A 20903-nucleotide genomic window follows, 5' to 3' on the forward strand; every position below is an offset into this window, starting at 1 on the left:
TTAGTTGTAACTCTATACACCCACAGTATAGCAACAACAAAATATAACTTATCTTAAAGTAACAGTTATATGGTTTTGAAATGTATAACTTACTAAGGAGGATGAAAACTCCATTTTATTTGGACTAAACTGTCGTAATGTCACAGAGCAGAATCCAGACACAGGAGATGAGGGTGAGGTTAAGAGGGTTTATTTGTAGAGGAAGGCTGGTGATGGCTGGGGAGCGTTGGTGAACGGCGTGGGCAGGCAAGAGTGGCACGAGGATTGGCAGGCGAACAGGTTTAGCAGACAAGCGAGCAGACAGGCAGACAGACGAGGAGTGATCTTGAGCAGAAGGGAAAAGACGGTACAAACTAGGAATCAAAACACCAAGAACAAATCACTTAAACAAGAGGAGCCTGAAGCGTGTCTCTACCACAGTAGCTGAAACAACAATCTGGAGAAGAGTGGGTGAAGAGCTGGGGTTGATATACTGGACAGGAGATGAGCTGATGGATGGCAGGTGTGTAGGCTGAGGGAGGTGATGAGCTGATTGAAGGCAGGTGTACAAGTAGAGCAGGGATCCAGGAGCGAGGAGAGTGAGAGAGGGAGCACCATACAAACACCATGCCCATAAACACAGAGAGACAAACAGGGGAACACAGGAGACACAGGGGAAAAGGAAAACACACACAGAAACACAAGGGAAGGTACTGAGACACGTCCGTGGCCGTGACATAAAGAACCGCACACATACACACACATCTGTATACTGTGAAAGCTCTGAAGGCAAGTGAGAAAAAAGATTCTGGTGATCCGTTTTCAGATCTAAATAGTTTTCTCTTCTGTGTATATGACTGAGGAACAGGTGAAAAAATGTTTTTTTTCATCTGTGAAAGAGGTGGAAAAAAAGTTTTGCCAAGATCATTTTTCTAAGTTATTTTTATTTTCATCTGTGAAAATAGGTGAAAAAAAAGTTTTGGCAGATTTTTTTTTGTCAGGATCATTTTTCGATGTGTTTGTTGTTGTAATACTCATTTTGGCCACAAGGGGCTGAAGTGCACCACTACCCCATGTTCTAAATAGGACTAAAAGCATTCATGTTTTCTTCAAGGTGAGTTATAATTTCACTAAACACAATATTATGTGTTAGCAAGTTATGTAACATTACTGTCATGTCTTTATTTTGGCTAGAAATGTATTTGAATCAGCGCTAATCTGCTGCTGGCGTTATCTGTACTGATGTTAGCCATTAGCCCGCTAGCTAGCAAGTGAAATACATGTTGTTCATGGCTAACCAACAGCTACAACAAGTTAATGGCATAGCTTATGTTAGTTTACTGTAATGTCATGGAAGTGGGAATACTTCACCCCTTATGAGTGGGATGTTTCACCAATAAAGATTCAAAAAAAAAAAAAAAAATTCTGCCTCTTTCACATGAAAAAAAAAATTAAGAGACTTAGACCTTTTTCTCACCTGTTCTTAAGTCACAAACACATGAGAGAAAACAATTTAGATCAGATTTAGAAAATGGATCACCAGTATTTTCTTTTTCTCACTTGCCTCTCAGAGCTTCTGTAGTATTCACATCCATGACATTTAACAAACACTGCAAATACAGAATAAAAAAAACAAATAGTCTCCTCTTCTAACATACTTACATCTTAGAAACATTACAAAGACATTTCTGAGAAACAATAAAATAAAATACATGTGCAGGCAAAGGAAGGACTCCTTGCCCACCCCCCCCCCCCCCACCCCTCTTTCCTCCCCGCTCTCCATCTATCACATCCAGCAGGTACCACAGGCCACTGACCAAGCCTGTCCTCCCGTCATTAGCCCCGCGTTTTCCCCACGCGATCCATGTGGCTACCCCTGTCTCCTCTCTCCAGCCCGACACCCCATAATAATATCTCTTTCAACCTTCACACCGTGATAAATAGGAGCGTGCAGAACAAAAGGGACGGTGGGAGAGGAGGGGGGGAGAACAGAGGGGTGAAGTGTAAGAGAATTAGGGGTAAAGAAAGAAAAAGAGGGGAAGTCTGGTGTGGTTCTATTATGGTCTGCTGTGTTAAAGATCTGGCATTTTCAGGATTTGATATGATGTTTTATATGATATGTACAAACTTCAGGTATTTATTTTCCTAAAATTACCTTCACTACTACATCACCAATAAGTAAATGGAACCTAAGGATATGATGTGACATGAAATGTTTTATTTATGGATTACAGACACAAAATCAAAAATCCAAGATAACATGTTTAAATGAAAATACTTATTTCCAACATGGTCCCAAGACTTTAAAAGACATAGAAAAATAAAGAAGCACTTTCCTTGTAGGAATTTTATTGAATTAGTTATTATTTTTAAAAGACAGTGCACGTTTATCATTAATCAGCACTCTGATTGTGTTAAATTAGCCACTAAAAATAATATTAAAACTTAAAAAAAAAAAAAACCTTGGTAGTCAAATGTATAAAGGTGAGCAAACAAAGGCTCAGAGTTCTGTCGGTGAGCATAGAGATCAACTGAGGAGGTGAGCAAAAGAAGAAACTTGCAATCCAGCAATTACATTTGATGCAAAAAAAAAAGTTACAGACAAAGTTCAGCCAGACAGATGAGTACAGATAGGTATGTAAAAACATGCATGATGGCAAATCTGGTTGATTTTGACACATATTTTGCAGTTAATGATTTTACACACAAAACACACAAGCATCTTATACAACATGATGCATTATAGAAGATGAATCAGTATATAAAGTTAAAAGATTCACCAGGACCACCTACTTAATTAAAATGCTGCTTATATGTTAATGCATCACTAGTAATAATCCAATATTCTAGTATATTTGGATATTTTAAGTACAATTTTCTACTGATGCTTGTGTAGCTACTTCTTCTTGTAAATGCAGGACTTTATTTTGATGTCGCGATTACCACTATGACTTTAGTAAAATATTTCTTCCATAACTGCACTATTAAGTGTGTAAAAGTTGCTATTAATGATCCCTTTTGTTGGTTTTTATCATTGTCTCTATGTAAAATTTACAAGTAATGAAGTCACAACAACAAACACACTTCCTCACAGCTTTCTCATTTTTTTAATTTTCAAAAATACTACAAAACAGGAAGATTTAAAATAATGAGAAGATTTTGCTTAATATCAAAAATAAACTGTATTTTTATATTTTTCAGGATGTGGACTTCACTGCAGGTTTCTCATCTTCACTGTTTTTCTTCTACTGTCTTTGTCTAGTTGTTTTATTTAATAGTGCAAATTATAATTAAAAAAAAAATAAAAAATCTCAAGATCCCTCAGCTTCACCAAGACAAAAAGAGGGAGATGAAATCATTATGCAGATTCCCCTGAGACATGTTTTGAGTTTGATGTTTAAGTCATAATTAAAAAGTCTCTCTCCTCTCCTCTGTCTCAATCCCTGCTCTCATAATATCCTGGTGATTTATTAGCACAGCCACAAATTACAGGCCTTTTTTCACTCCGTACGAGATACGTACTGTAATATTACATTTCAGCAGTTAAGCAGATTGGTGTGTGTGTGTGTGTGTGTGTGTGTGGACCTGTACTCCAGCTCGATATTGGCTTTGATCAGTGTCATGCTGTTTTCATGTCCGGTGAAGGACTGAAGCTGTTTGTTACAACTTTATCGCCTGCTGAGACGAATCCTACTGGTTATCAATGGGGAGTTAGGTTGCAATGACTAACCAGGTGTGTGTGTGTGTGTGTGTGTGTTTGTGTGTGTGTGTAATTGTGTGTGCGGGTGGGTGTGTTGCAGAGTTACTTTTAATATCCGTTTGAAGTTGGAGCGTGTGTCCCTTGTGAGTAAAACAACGCGTGAAGTCGTGTCAGGAGAGGAAAGGTTGTTAATTGAATCTTCTCTTTTTTTTAAAGACTTAACAGTGAAGAACTTCACCTCAGCTTGTCCCCATCCCTCCATCCCAAATCCCTCCATCCTTCTCTCTATCCTTCTTTTCATCCATCTATCCATTGTCGCCTCCCACCGTCTCTCCACAACTTGATTTAAGAGTTGCCCTCATGGCTTTGACACATCGGTATTTCTATCAGAGAGCAGATTAGAACTGTGTGTGTGTGCGTGTATGTGTATATGTGTGTGCGTGTGTGTGTGTGCGCGTGAGTGAGCGAGAGAAAGAGAGAGAGAGAGATATCCATGATGATTCAAATATAATAGCTCCGTATTGCTGCCTTCCCTCTCTAACCGTTCTGTTCAGTTGCAGAGATTAATAAATGTGTGTGTGTGTGTGTGTCTCTCTCTACTGTTGTGTGTGCATACATGTAGAATTGTGTGGCTACACATTGTAGCCCAGACAGTAATATCTGCCATGCATACATTATCCATCCTTCCTATTATTCAGAAATCACAGGCAGAAAGAATTAAAGTGCGGCTCCTTTCAGTCTTGTTGCTGTTCCTGAGCAGACTTGACTGTCGCCCCCCCCCCCCCCCTCCCTCCTCCAGTCAGAGGTTAAGATAGCAATCAGGACAGGACCACAGATGGAGGCAGACATTTTAATATTATTTTAATATTCACAGCGGCCAGTAATTGTTGAAGGACAGTCCAGTCGTCACTGCTCTCTCTCAAAGTCCTGGTAAATGCGCCAAAGGCTGAACATGGTGCAGGCTACAGACTGGAGATCACGACGGGGGAATAAAAGGAAACAAAGACTAGTTCCTGGAAGGCCAGTGGGACCAGTACCATGACTGAACAGTTTGTAAGTTCACCAATCACTCTAATGTATTCTGATAATGTACATTCTTGACTAGGAAAATGAATTTTCCCCAAGCTTGTTTCTGGTGTTTTACAGTATGTGACAAGTGAAAATACATCTTTGCTGTGTTATATTAAAATGATGGCCCCTAAAGACAAAACACACAAAAGCAAAAACACAGGCTAAGAAGGTTCACATCTAAAATCCCCAAAAATGCAACAAATACTAAAACGTACACAAGTGAAATTATAAGCATTAAGAAAAATATGCTTTAAATCCAAAAATTCTACAAATACTATGACATACTGTACAAAAGAAAAAACAGAAACATTAAGGGAGAAAATGCTCCAAAACAAGAAACAGCTGAAATTGGCAAAACACATACAAAAGGAGAAATGCTTCAAAAAGACTTAAGATTAATCCGAAGTGACCTCGCAGTGACACAGACACAGTGGACTCCTTCAAGATGAATTTAGGGAGGATCAACAGCATGACAGTTTATAGAAACTCCTCTTCTGTTTTATAGTGAAAGAGATTTAAGAATCTCTAAACAGAATATAAAGTTTTGCTATGTGACATATGCATGTCAATGTGCTGACCAGTCAAAGACATTTTGACCAATTTTTGAAAAAAAACAAGATGTCTGTTAAATTACTTAATTGTTTGGAATTTTCAAAATAACAATTTCTTTAAATTTCTTTTGTAATACAAAAATCTGAATGCCTTCTCAAAGCCTTCACTAGATAAATTATCTGATATTTGATTGGTTGGTTGGATTAAAAGTAATCCAATTTAAGTAAATTCCATCTGTAATTTATGTAGTCTATGGAGTCAGCCTATATAATCCTGTTTTATGTACATTTTTGATTGTGGAATATCAACTCACCAGGTTTCCCAGAGGAAAAAACAGCATATGAGCTCAGTGTCCTTAAAAGAAGCTACTGATTTAGAGGCCGTAATTACTGTTGCCATGATAAGTTTCCAGAGTTGTAAAATCCTGTCTTACATTATTATAAACCACTTTGCTGTGTTTAGGCATTGGATAAGCCTTGAAACTCATGGATCTGCTATTCAAACTGACTATTTAGGATCATATACTATCATCTCAAGGGTAACTGAAGCAACACACCCCGCACCACCACCAGCGTCTTTTTAACATGGTCCTGTTTTCGGTCTGAATGCCCATTAGTCTATGAGATTTCTGCCACCACCCCAATACAATGGAGATGAATGGAATCAAGTAATTCCATTTACTTCCATTGTACTGGGGTGGAGGCAAAAATGTAAAAAACATTTAAAAAATCTACATAAAAACTAAGGTTCATGATAAAATAATAAAGATGAACTCGTCCTTTTAATAAGATTATTCCAATTTTTAGGATCTTGTGATGGGAAATGTTGTGAAAAGAGCAGAGCAGGTATAAATGGAAGGAAACTATACAATCCCATTTGACCGTAAACAAGCAGTGGTACAAAATCAGACGTCAAACCAGATCAGCGAGCACTTTGAAACCAAAAATACAACTTTAATTTAAGTTATTTCCCCAGCCTCAAAGCCTCGTATCAAATCTACAACATCTGAAGTGGCTGAATGAAACAGGGCCGGCTGGAAAATAAAGGGAGTTGACACCAAAATAGCCCGCCTGCTCTGCATGCTCCTTGCTGTTATGCATCAATCTATCAGCCAACCTTATTACTATTCAGATTACACACAGCACACACACACACTATTCAGATTAGAGGCTAAGGTGTGCAGGATGTTGAGGTGTGCGGCGGAGACATAAGTGACCTTTTCAATCGTTGCTGGACACTTTGGGTCGGCAGTGAATCCATCTCAGCGAACTGGTGTGATAGGCGATTTCTTGAAGCCTGTCCAGTGCTCTTAAGATCTACTACAGGGCTATTGTAATGTATGCACATTACATTTGTTTACTGCTGCTGTACTTGTGTACTTCCTCGATTCTGCTTCTTTTCTTCTTCTGCTGTTGACTGCTAATATTTTAGACTGCTGTTCAATCAGATAAGCCAAGTTCAGGTAATATAGTTTTATTTAAATAAATATCTGTCTTGCTATACTCTTGCTCTCTCTATATGAGCAGTTAGCATGGGTGTGATATTAAACCACCATACCGGTTTTTACCCTTGTTCCTATAGATACACATGCTAATTCAGACTCTGTACACCATATATGGTGTCATTTTAGATTATTAATGTCGAGCATGCAGTTGACAAAGTCCCTAGAGATGAGAATGACTGAAGAACTATTGTTGATTATCTAGGGACCAACACGTTACGGTGTTCACAGTCATAGCTACAGCTTAGGATCTTAATACTACTTCTCTGGAAAATGGCTTTGGTAGATTTTGGTAGTTTCAGTGTTCTTTGGATCATTTCTACCAATATTTATTGGTAAAAGTAGTCGACATTGTGGTTCTCATCAACGCCATCAGAGATGCAACCGTCTTTACAATCCATGTAAATAACTGCTTTTTAACAGTTATACCTGTAATGTTGTTGGCTCCAAAGGGACTCTAGATGTCTAAATGTTGTATCTGATGTTCCACTCTGGGGCTCACAGTACTCTCAGATGCTATTTTATGTAGTCTAGTTTACTAGTGTATATTTTAACCCAATCTGTTTGATGCAGTTTAGAAATTACACCCATTAATGTTTCTTCTTCTCAGAAGAAAAAAAAATGTAAATGAAAATTTGCTGAAATCAATCAAAGCACATTAAAACTACCAAAATCTATCATAACTGATACCAGAGAAGTGGAATTATATTCCTGGTTGACCATATCATTCATCCAAAATAGACTCAAGATGAGCATACACTTATGCTGTGGTAGGTTGACTTTCAGTCTTATAGTAACCTCTAATGCCATCATATCAGCAAAGCCTAAACTTATAATTATTTCTAAATCTGTTCCACTAGCCTGGTTCCAGACCTGAATCACTGCCCACAACTCCCAGTTTTCCAGTGATTAAATAGCTCTGGTGTTTAGCTTATAGACAGATGTTTTCCCAAGTAGAACAAACAATCAGCCAATCGGGGCTTCACAGGTGAACATAGCTAACTGGCTACTAGGTTAGCTCACCTTTTTACCAAATTTAAAATCTGTATGCCATACTGTGTGGAACTAACTAGAACCATTTTTTATGTGAGGTCACATGACACCAAGGATGCTGGTGTTGGAGTTGGTGGCCTGCTGAGACTGATTGACTGAAACTGATAGGTCACCTGGCTTGAAATTCTCCTGATGAGTATCTACGGCTTGAGAAAACTCTCCTCACACAGTTTTCAGTTTGAGTTATGCCATTTAATGCCGTAATGTCTCTCTGCATTGTGAGAATGTGGCAGCAATTTGTCTTTGCGACAGATGATGCAAAATAGTGCAGCTGTGTGACTCGAGCAGTAACTTAAAACTTCCACATACTAATTCCTGAGCTGCTTTCAATTATATGATTGTTTAGTGCCCACAGATGCTGCTTTCATATAAGGAGGTTAACAAGGGGAAAGGGTGCAGATGGTTGTGACTGGCAATGTCACTGGTGAACTACAGATGATGATTGCCATTGTTGTTAATGAAGAGTGAAATTTGCACTGTGAATGAATATTAATGTGAAGTTACAGTTACTGTATATGACAGGCAGAGTTACATTGCTGCTCTGTACTGTGCGTGGTCAAAACAGCATTAAATCAGGGTGTTTCCTTTATAATAGACTTTGACTGATGTATACATGCTATATATACATATACATGCTATATACACATTCTTTTAGACATGTGCATGTTATTCACTGCCAAGTTGAATATATACCAATTTTCTGAAAACATATGAAAGCCTCTCAGCAATTTGATGTTGACATGTACATTACATACAAGCAGTTAAGGATTTCTAGTAACTTTCCTATGATGTGAACACGATATATGTGTTTTTCTTCCTGTTGGATTTTCTTACATGCTTAACTGAATAGTACTTTTCTAAATAACGCACAACCAAGTCACTGAATTGACTGTACACACACACACACACACACACACACACACACACACACACACACACACACACACACACACACACACTCAGCTATTGTGAGTTCCCTGGCTGCTGCTCCGTCATGCATCTCCAGCCACAGTCCTGGTTAATTATCCACACCATTAATTTATTGCTTTTGTATATTTGTTGCTTATTAGCTCTCCAGCGAGAGATAGCACACACAAGAACACACACACTCCAGCTTTGTGTCTCTCTCTCTCTCTCTCACACACACACACACACATAGGCTACATATACGTACAAAGACTGAAGTCTACGTGGAATTAAATCACAATGTGAGGCTGCCCCAGCAGGGACCAAGATGGCAGGAGGACTTGTGAAAAGAAACACATATAAGTGATCACACCACTCATGTTAAATAAGCAACATGCAGCATGGTCAGTAGTCAGTTTTAGCATTTTAATGCCTGTCAGTATTTTCAATTTGAATGCTCCAACCTTGTCACACAAGCATAAAATTTGATATTGTTTGGACCCACCAGTTTTTGAAAATATAAAATCACAAATGTTAGATTTAGGTAAACAAACTTCTTGTTAGGGTGAGGTAACATACAGTTTAGTTTTGTTACAGTTAGAATAAGGTTTTAGTCATTTTTAAATGGGTCGTTTCTTTTTTTCCATGCAAAATTAATAGTTTATGCCTAAACTTTCCTCATCTTCCTTGTTCAATGTGTCTTGTTGCAGGAGGAAACACAGCTTTTGCAATCATTGAGACATTAAATACATGAATATACAATCAAATATTACATTAATTTTATTTAAGAATAACTTTTTCTTGACACAAGTTGAGAACTGATCCACTGTGCAGTTCATTGTTAGTTGTTTCTGCACATGACACATCTCTTTATTTAGGGTGTATTGAGATAATAACAATCCTTAAGCCACTTAGTAATCCTGCATAAGCTTTACTTAGCTTTTTCTTCTCTTTTCTACTTTTTTTTCTCCTCATTTTTATTTTCATATGGTCCCGTGAGTGACATCTGGAGCTCTCCTGTAACAGATCAAACATAGACTATTGAAATCCCACACCTTGGTACCAAATAATAACCTCCATAAAAAGCCTACAACAGACACACAGGCAGGAACAGTCAGCAGACACTGACACAAAGACATGGGTGGGAGCACGAGCGGCAGATAACTTAATAGAGGGATCGGACGAGGGCTAAAAAGGAAGAGTGAAATCATTAGGATGCAAATGAGAGGGAACGATTAGCGTGTGTGTGTGTGTGTGTGCGAGAGATTGAAAGAGATACTGTATGAAAGGCGTAGAGAGAGATTGAGTCGTCTCTGCTTTCACCGGGGTTTTCACACTGAAAGCAACAGCTGTCATGTTCGCTGTCAAAGATCCGGGCGACGGGGTGCAATTAATTTTTACAGTGATGACTATTTTACCAGCTACAGGAATTTGTTTTACAATGCCGTGACTCATCTCTCTGTCCAAACCATTTCTTGCAACATTTTATCAATGACATGAAGATGAGGACCTGCTCTCTGTTTGATCTCATCTGCAAAAATGAAAACTAAAAAAACAATCCAGATGTTAGTTTACCATTTAATTTATGGCATATTCTTCTATTGTTAGGCCTTAATAAATGATCATGATTCAATTGTGCGCTCTAACAACTGTTTAAAAAATCTGTACAGATGCAAAGTAGATGTGAAACTTCTAAATTAAGGTATTTAGATTATTTCCTATAATCCGACCGCTCCAATGACCCCAATACATTTATATGAAAATACATGAAATATTTAATGGACTTAATGTGTTGGACAGATAGAACTGAAATATAAGAAAACTGAGAGATTCATTACTGTTAGAGTCTTAAAGATGGATCATTTTGGCATTTATTCTACCAATATTCATATGCAGTGACTTCTTCATTTTCTATATTCATACTCATATATTTTTGTCAACAAATCCCCTGAAAGGCCTAAAACCACCAAAAATGACTTGATCATTTACTAAGATGTGTTGTGTGTAGATTATTTTGAATCAATCCCATATAAACCAACCTACTGCTTTTAATACTCACTAAAACACCAAATATGTGTTAATCTGTATCTGAAATGATTTCCTTCTTTTTTAAGTAACGTTTCAGGAAAACTACAGTGACCAGCTGTTTTAGGAGATGACTGAGTATTTTGTAAAAGTAAAACTATATATTTGTGAAGCGAGGAACTGATGGACTTGGGGTTTAGTGCCACAGACAGGTAGGGGAAGTCAGTCTAACACAGCGATCGTAAAAAGATGCTAGAAATTCCAATTGAAGGAGAAAACCTGACACTGATGAGTAAACTGTTTCATATTCCGGGCAACAAATGAAAATGCTCGATCACCCTTGCGTTTTAATTGAGTTTGAGCAACAGAGAGCAGTGATTGGTTAGTAGATCTGAGGTGAAATAAAACATTAGAAGAAGAATCTAGTAGATCAATACAGGTGTGTGACCGTCCTATCGCCATCTAGTGCCAACTATAGTGTTTGTGAAAGTGACGAATATGTTCATACTGTATATTTCTGACCCTGCTGTGTTTTTATGTATCACATAAATTGTCACCGCTCTCCTCTTTCTCTTTGTGTTTGCCTTTCACCTGCTTTTTCCTCTCTTTACGTCCGTTTTCTCTACCCATCCAAATGAGGTGAAGGGGTTCGCACCACTCTGTTAGCCGCTGTCTTAGCCGTTGAGTCTCTTCATAAAACAGAAATATGTAGTGGCTCGGACCAAAGCCACGACCAAATTAAATCCAGCCAAGTGTCTTCCAGAGAACCCATCCATTCACATCATAAAAATGGCTCTTTATTTGTGTTTTCAGTCCGTCAGTCTGTTGTTGGCCATTTGGCTCGTCTTAGGCACTGGGATATTCCGTCTGTCCATAAATCCCCCCCTCTCGTCTCTCTCTCCTTTTTCCTCTCTTTAACGCTGCCTCTCTCGTCTTCTCTTCGAGTGTTTCATGGCGCATCATGTGAGATTTATTTCCAAATATACTGTTGCGAAATGTACTGTGTGTCTTCTTGTTTTGAGGAGGGATTTACTCCCCGTTAAGAAGAGTTATGTACACTGAGGCGTTTTACACCCTGACTCTTGGTAACAGGGTGTTCCCTGACATATTTCACCCGGGCCTTTGGCTAATCCACATATCAATCCACAGCCTGCCCTAGGAACACTTCACACACATTTACAGGAGGAGACAGAGAGCTCATGGGGAGAAGCGTTTGACAGCGATGTGAGATTTTTTTTTCTTGTAGATTTTATTCTGTAAAACGGGAAATTTACACACGATTGGAAAATCTGAAAAAAATAAATCCTATTCGACTGAAACGTTATCGGAAATAAAACATTTTGAATACTTTCTGTACGGTCGCTAAACTTAAGTTACACCTGCAGCGCACCTCTTCAAGCTCCTGACACTGATGTCAATGTCCAACAGCCCCAATCCTCATCACCATCAATAAAAAGAGTCACAGACGACTTCCAGCGAACCACGCTGTGTAAAAATTCACAAGGGGCTGCATTGTTTGTCGGTTGAGATTCCAGAAAAGCAGCGTGAGTGATAGATATGAGTTAGGAGGCTTTTCAGATGCAAAAACTCTACATAGCAATTGATAATACCGTAAGGAAGGATTTCACAACTCTAGAAAGTTGAGCCAGGATTCAACGTTTTTATCAGACAAGTCTTTCTGTATTGGCAGCTTCCATTAAAATGAATGACTTGGCTGCGTTTTTTCACACAGTACTAATGTGGGTCACAGCACAGCCTTATGGGAATCTTCCTATTCCTTCACCCAGCCGTTAAATATATTTGAAATCTGTAAATATCTCTCTATATGATAGCGTCTGAGTGTATAACAACAGTTAGATCTCTTTTCTTTTTAAGTCAGAAGAGACATCCCTCATCATCAGCGACTTCCTTTGTTAACGTTCTATCTCTCCCCTACAAGATATTTTATTTTCTGTCATGTTAGCTCTTCATCTCACCTCTCTTTGCCTCCCTCCTCCTAAATCTCTCTCTCTCTCTGTCTCTAATTCTCTACAGTCTGCCTCTGTTATTTTCTCTCGCTGTGAACATTTCAGAAAATCTGACCACGCAGATGATTCCACTTTACAATTTCTTGAAACACTGTTTTTTTAAGATTCAGTTCTAGAGTTTTGAAGATGGATCATTTTGGCAGCGCCCCCCCCCCCCTGTAGTCTCCTCTCCTTCTCTCTTCCTGTCCCTTTCCTCTCTGCTTCTCTCTCCTCCTCAGGCTGTGTATCAGGACTCTATGTTAATGACAGTTGACAGATAGTTGAAGGGCACGGGCTGCTCCCTGTCAGCCCTGTTTTGGGCTCATAATTATTTCACCAGTGTCACGTCACTGTCACCCTCGCCTGCTTAACACTGTCTCCCACACACACACACACACACACACACACATACACACACTCACACTCTCACTCACAGACATAGAGACCCGACCCCCCCCCCCACCACCACCACGCTGCATGCTGAGCCTGGAGGAGAGAGTGTGTGTCTGTGTGTGTGTGTGTTTGTGCGCGTCTGGCTGTCACTCGACCTCAACGCTGGCCTATTCCCTGCCAAGACAAGCATCGCTGCCACACGGCAACCGCTGCTCTGCGTGCTCGTCTCCGTGGTAACAAACCAGGACCGCAGCCTTGTGGCAGTGTGTCGGCATGGTGGAAGGTGACTTTCCATCCAGATACCAAAATAATGTTCTACAACCGGCAACAGATGTGCTTGAGGTTTGCATGAGAAGAATTTCAAGAGGAATTTGAGCAGCCTGGCAGTTTTTTCTTTTTATAACTGAATGATAATAAAAAAGATTCAGAAAATATTGTGACTTTTAAACTATCAAGACAAAAGACATGGATGGATTCTACTGTCTTTCTAAACCATCATACAATATTAGTTAATGCATGTTACCAAAACCACCATATACCAACATCCACTGTCATCAGTCTGCATTTCCTCAATCTATTAACACCCAGCAGAATCTTTACAGGGCAATATAAAGGCATGTATTAGACCAGAGAAATATGGTTAACGATTTTGGCATTAGAGCTAAATTAAAGCTGACACAACATGACTAAAATCAATATCATACAGCTGATATTATAACACAGATAACCTGAGGGTGAACAGGTGATCTACCACAAACATAAGCTGATCACAGATGACAACTATTGTACATCAGTATTATGTAAAAACATGTCAATAGTGGAAAAAGATGCCAGTAATTAAGTGAACAATGATTCACATAAAAAGAAATGACAATAAAAGTCTGAAGTCCCTAAGAGGGTTAAGAAACTGACAATAAGCCGCAATTTCATTGGTTCAAATTCGGCTGAGGACCTTTGTTGCATCTCTCTTCCTCGTTTTGTGTCGTATCTGTCTAATAAAGGCATAAAATCTGCTGTAAATCCTGCAAATCCTGCAAAGTGATAGTCTCAAGAACACAGAAATGATGGCAGGCCTTGTAAACGGCCTAGAAACGGTCAGAGTATTTAAACTAAACTACAACAGACAACAAAGCTCTGTCCCAGTGGCATCTCTAATGAGTATAAACAGAAATAAATCATGAAAAAATACCGTATAGCTTCACAACCTTCAGATAGTAACAACAACAGTCATTATTACAGGAAGAAAACGAGGAAAGAGAAGGAGAAGAGGGGTCGAGAGTCGGTCCGCGTGCGTCAGAAAGCAAGAAGGGAAGGGTGAGAACAAAGACAAAGAAGACAGGATGCCTGCGTGACTGTCACAAGAGATGTCTCGGGTGGAGAAGAAAGAAAAGAAAAGATTGAAAAGAGGAAGAGCGCAGAGAAGATAGTGCAAGATAGAGTGAGAGAGAGAGAGAGAGAGAGAGAAAGGGAAACGATCAATGATTTAAACAATAATGCAGCCCTCTGTATTCACTGTCACACTCTCGCTCTCTCCTCCGCCGTCAGAATCGTCTCTCAGACACACACAAGTCCAGACTGTCCATCTGGTCTCATGCTCCATCTCGAAGCTGTCTGTAATGTGGCTTCACCTTCACCTTCTTCTCTTTCCCTCCTCCTCCTCTTTCTCTCTTTCTTCTGTATGTCAGTCTGTGTCTTTCTCTCCCTCACACCATCATGTCACTTCTGCTTAATCTACTGTGCTTTCTCTTCTCTCCATCCACTATTCCATCTTCTAGACACCGCTAACACACTCTCTCACACGCGTTCTTCTCTCCCATGTCTCTGTCTGTCCATCACTGTTTTCTTACCTTTTGATTTGTACGAGGACAAAATCAGGAGACTGGGGGTTTGTTGTAAAGTACAGATGAAGGATGCAAACCTGTGGCTACACGTGTTGATTCTGTGTATTTATGGTGATGTAAGGGGATTTTGTGGAAGCCACCCTCTAAGAATTTTGAAGGGAAACACCTGTGACTGAGACCCAGACATACAGAAGCACACACACACACACACACACTCGTTTTAACCGCAAGTAAGCCAATCAGAAAGCGAATGCGGCTCTCATTCCCTCACTCCTCACATCCCCGAGCCTCTCTCTCCCACTTCCAGCCTTCTATTTAAATTAAGGTGGGCTGACAAACAAATTAAATCTGTCACATCCTGTTTGCATGAACCAGACAGGAAGTCAATATCGTCAGCCATGTTGGTTAGCCAGAGTTCTAATCACACTTCAGTGCCATGGCAACGGGGATGAGGGTGAGGGGCGGAGTTGGCCACACGGGCTTTTGTCTTTATATACCGGTGTGAAGGGTTCGGGTGATTCTATATGAGGCGATACTGTTGGTTTTTATAATTTAAAGTAATATTCTGCACATGATATAGTGCACATGTGATTTTCAGATATTTCACACTGAAAACAAATGTGAAAACATTGATTTCAAAGTAATATCACATGTCAAGCCAATGTCTGCTAGAAAATAAGGTTTGATATAACACTGTAAAGTAATGCCGCCCAAAGTTTTTAATCAACATAGTGAGGAATAATTATGTTAACAATAATAATAATCTTTATTTATGTAATCAAAAAAAAAATCTTTCATCCAAATAAAGCAATTTGGCACAACATCTAAATCAAATTAAGCAATAAACTGAAATAAACAACAATAAAAATCAGATAGAAACACTAAAACAGTCATATAAAACATAATGGAATTGGAAAAATAAAACTTTGAGCTAACATAGAGACAAAATACTTCAATAAAAAAAGAAAAAGAAACGAAAAGATTGGTTTTAAGATTGGAACGGATGTTACTGATTCTGCAAGTCTCACATCCTCAGGCGGGGAGTTCCAGAGCTCTGAGGGCTCTGACTGCAGGAAACTTTTCTCACGCATCTGGTCACAAAACAAAAGTATCAGTAAAATGTTTAATATCCACTCTTCCAATTCAAGATCTGTTTCTATCAACTGCATGTTATATTTACATCACGGAAAGATCATATTCTTGGTTTGATACAGAAAAAGTCAAAAGTGAGACACAATGAAACATGATCTTAACCTTAACCAAAGTGTTTTTGTTGTCTGAACGTGATACGCAGGACTCAGGATGTGAATGCTACTCTCTGGTGTCATTGTCTTGCACAAATGCACAAATATAATTCACGTGTGACTTTCACATGCTGTTTTGCGAGGAGAAAAGGACCATAAATAATAAAACAGAAATTTGCACATTTTCACAGCTGATAGAACTTATGCAGCTGTTTTTGGTATAAATGTCTAACTTATCAACTTCGTCCAATACACCACATGCACATGGTGTCATAAAGTCTCAAAACACACAGAAGTAATCACACACATCACTCAGTTATTCTCATGCCCGTACACACACACACACACACACGCAGAAGAGGCCAAAGGTCACCGTAGTCTTCTTGTCTTTAGCATCTGTTTGTCAAATCAATGCAGACCTTCTCTCTCCCCCATCACACTCTCTCTGTCTCCCTCTGTCACACACACACACACACACACTCATATAGACATACTACACTCGCCGCTGTCTTCTACTCCCCGCGGAGACGCAGCTAATCTCAACGACATCAGTCAGAGTCATAAGCTGCAGGCTATGTGTGTAGGTGTGCGTTTCTGTGTGTGTGTGTGTGTGTGTTTGCATGTGAAGGTCAAGGGTCAGAGGTCAAGTCACCTGCAGGGCTGAGTTTGACCCTGCTAACCCTTAAATACACAGATTTCACACTAGGATGTGTAATGCAGTAAATTTGTAGTTATTAAGATTCAAACTGTCATGATTAGAGAAAAAGAAATATAAAATAAGGTAAGGTAATAGAGTAATGATAACAAAGATTTAACAGAAGAATGGAGGATAAAACCGCTGACACTGGGAGCCCACACTTTTTGAGCTAAAAGGGTATCACTGTATATCTCTAAATATCTAAATGTGGTCACTGTTTTCTCACAAACAGCAACAGTTTTTTACATCATCTCTTGTCTATTCCATCCGCACTGACACGTCCAATATGTCCATCTCTCCTGCAACCCTTCCTCCTTTCTTCCTGCCCTCAGGTTAAGTCCCTTTTACTCATTTGACCCCACTGCTCTGCTGTTTAAAAATGCATGAACAATAAATAAGGATGCTCTCTCTCTCTCTCTCTCTCCCTCTCTCTCCATCCATCCGTCCACTCATGTTTGTGTAGAGCTCATTCAGGCTCTTAAAGGAAATGGAAATCCTCCATAGTGACCCTGCAGTCATTGAGGTGACTAACTGATATCCTCTCAGTCAACATTCAGAATTCTTTGGCTACAAGGTAGGAACCTCTCAGGAACTCCATATCCCAGAGGGCATTTGGGGTGAGCTTGAGGGGGTCTAGCTGACCCCTTAGGATCTTGAAGATGAGGTTTTTGAGGACGTGTATACCCTACAGAGCATGTGGTATACACTGTATGTGGCGCACTGATTGGAACTACTGTACGTATCCCAGAGGGCCATAGAGCTACAGGTTCCTCGTTTATGCTAATCTCACAAAACATATGAAAGAATTGTCAAGTTTTATGAACTTAACATCAATCATAAATGATGAATATTGCAAGTTTTTGTTAATTTATAATTTCGATTTTAATTGCAGGATTGGTAGAGGATGTCAGAGGCCACATGTCTCGTGTATCCTACTGTAGTATCCTGCACTACCAATCATATTTTCATAGATGATGTCCTGTTTTCACTCCTAGTCTAACATTTGTATCATTTCCATGTGAAAAAGGCATCACAGCTGCATTATATTACTCATTACTTCCTGCCAGTGTGATATGATTCCTTAACACTACACATCTCCTTTTCTGTCAGCCCTGCACTTTATAATGACATGCCATTTCACCTTCAAAACTCAGCTAACATACAGGGGTAACATAAGGTTTCTTCTCCTGCAGATAATGAGGGCAAATTACACCCGGCTGATGTCCGATGTTCTTGTCTTGCTTTAGCTCAACACACTATTATGGTGGCAGCACATCCAAAAATCACCTTTTGCTGGCTTTGTAACCAGGGACTCTTATCAGTGACCTGCAAAGCCAGAATTATAGGCTACAGGGAGAAAGAAGACCTCAGGGGGAAGAAGTGAGATAAGATGCCATGAAAAAAAACACACACAAAAAACCTTTTTGGGCTGAGAGTAAGTTTTACCAATATTACATCTTGATGGTTTAAAATTTAAAAAATACTTTTGCGTGCCACTGGAGGTGTCCGGTGAACAGTTTGGTTACCACAGATGGCCTTTGGGAAAAACTCAGCCCATCCTCAGCCCATTAATGCTTTTAATGTTTTATGTAAAGCACTTTGCAATCGCCTTGTTGTTGAAATGTGCCGTACAAATAAACTTAACTTGCCTTGCCCTTGAACAGCTACCTAAAAGGTCAATGTGGATCCTAAAGTTTGGAAGCAACACTTAAGCAACACTACACTAAAACCCCCATGAACGCTACATTAATGCAAAGGAGTAAATCAGATGATGTTATTATATAGTGACAAAGTCTGCATAAAACAGGAGGCGGGGGTGGATGGATGAGTCAACAAAACACTGGACTTTGACAAAGGAGATTGCCGTTGTTTCCTGTTTATAACCATGAGTTTCCTATTCAGCCACATGTAAAAATGATCATCCCCTAACATTAACCACAACATTACTATTGTAACCATGATGATGAAGGTCTCCTAACCTTAAGGAAATAGTCATTGTCACCCAATGTTAACCCAGTTTTTCCCTAACCCTAACAAAGCACTAGTTTCAACCCAAACCATGATCTTTCCCTAAACCTAACCAAGTCATTTTTTGCCTTTACCTAACCAGACTTTAACCACAGCGTTGTCACACCATAAAACATAATTATTTTTGAACAGTGATTTGTAACAGTTTTGGAAAGCTGGAGGGCATTACTACAGCTGCTAGATGGTGTAAACGTAACTATAGGTCGTTTTTGCCGGCCTGAATTTTAGACCTATAGTGTCCATAGGTGTATAATTGTGTGTTTTTATGAGGATGTGTTGGAAAAAATGGTATTAAAGAGCTAAATATACTCCAAAATGACAAAGATGTGTAAAGCAGGGTGGACAGCAAATACAGTTCTGGTTACTACATTGGGTGTCTGCCAAGGTGGACTTGTCCACACGTATGAATTTTGGTCATTGGCATCCATATAGGTCCTCTTGGACCTCAGCAGATGAGAGAATTTACTTCACACCTCTCGCTGGTTTAAGGCTGACTCTACTATGCCTTAACCAGTTCTATTAATGCATCTTAATACATCCTTGGAGTAAACTGTGATGACAAAGGAGTGCAGAGTGATCTTGTCTCTTATTTAATGACTTGTTTAATTCCAGTCATTTCTTACTATAATGAAGAAAAAAACCTTCTGTCCAGCACTCTTTCTCATTGCACTTGTACCTGATCAGCTACCTGAGAATTTGTCCCACCGCTCTTTTGAGTCACTGTAATGCTGGATTGTCTGGCCTAGCTTGTAATTTGCTTTTGATAAAAGCATCTGCCAAATGACAAAATGTAAAAAATGTTTTTTCATTTTTTTATTCAATGCTCCACAGTTTGTTCTCTTTTCTTGAGGTATTCGCAAGATGTTATGAATAGCCCCAAATTCCAAGAGTGGTGGTGAAAAACCTTGTTTGCAAAGAGAGACAGAGGTCTAAATAGTCACTTCACAGTGCAGAAATTTGAATTGATACCTCTATGTTTCAAATGAAAGAAAAGGGCTTTTGAGGGCAAATGTAAAGATAAGCAATAGAGGATCTATAATTGTACAGGCCTGGTGGGCTGCCATGCCAACGAGAACCCCTGCCAGGCCAAAAAAAAAAAAATTAAATGCCAAAAATAATGCCAAATTTTAATTCATTCAGAAATCAATAGCCTTTGGGAGCCTCTGTGCAGCACTGTTCTGAAATGTGAGTTAACCTCTGTGTTGTTGTCTGGGAAACTCTTTCTGGCGTAGCTCCTTTTTAAGGAATACGGCAGTATGTAATATGTGTGCGTATCGGGTGAGTGAGTAGTTGAGTGACAGAGTGAGCAGCAGAAAAGTGATGGTGGATGCAAGCAGAGCAGAGGAAAAGGTTAGCAGTAAGTTGTCAGTCTGGTAGTAAATGTACAGTACAGACTACAGTGTGTCAAGACCATGAAAAGTCACGTCTGTTGTTTCCCCAACTGCTGGAAAATTGAAGAGGGTTAGCTCCAAAGTTAGCAACAATGGGTTTGTCTAACCTGAAGACGCTAAATGGAGAAATAGAGAATGGAGAAATGTGTGTCTGAAATGTCTGAGTTTGTATTGTTGTGTTGTGGGGTTGTAGTGTTGGGGTATTTTTTTATTGCAAGGCATTATTTTTAATTATAGTGGACTGTGCAGATGTTCATTATTTTGTGTCCTGCCCCTGTAAAATTGTGATTTGTTTAATCTGTCAAACAAAAAGAGACATGGGCTGAACTTGGGGCCTGTTTCAAGAGTTATCTTAATGAGGCATCCTTGTGGCCTATGGTGACAGATACTAATAAAGTAAAGGCAAAATGCAATAAATAAAATCTAAAAAAAAAATGGTTATCTTGACAGGTTTGCTGAGCAAATCCTCAAACATCTGTTTTTACATCAATACGTGATCCAGATCTGTAGGGTTTC

General features: G+C 39.3%; 1 protein-coding gene across 1 annotated transcript in view; it reads left to right on the top strand.

Moving 5' to 3' along the window:
- Positions 1 to 20903, top strand: part of rnf220a (ring finger protein 220a) — a 259438-nt gene that overhangs the window by 46545 nt on the left and 191990 nt on the right. The window contains exon 2 of the mRNA XM_042428896.1: positions 4554 to 4732. The gene's annotated coding sequence lies outside the window, so the exon portion shown is untranslated. The remainder of the gene's footprint in view (positions 1 to 4553; positions 4733 to 20903) is intronic.

Source organism: Thunnus maccoyii, chromosome 12, assembly GCF_910596095.1.
Source record: "Thunnus maccoyii chromosome 12, fThuMac1.1, whole genome shotgun sequence".
In the NCBI taxonomy this organism is placed as follows: Eukaryota; Metazoa; Chordata; class Actinopteri; order Scombriformes; family Scombridae; genus Thunnus; species Thunnus maccoyii.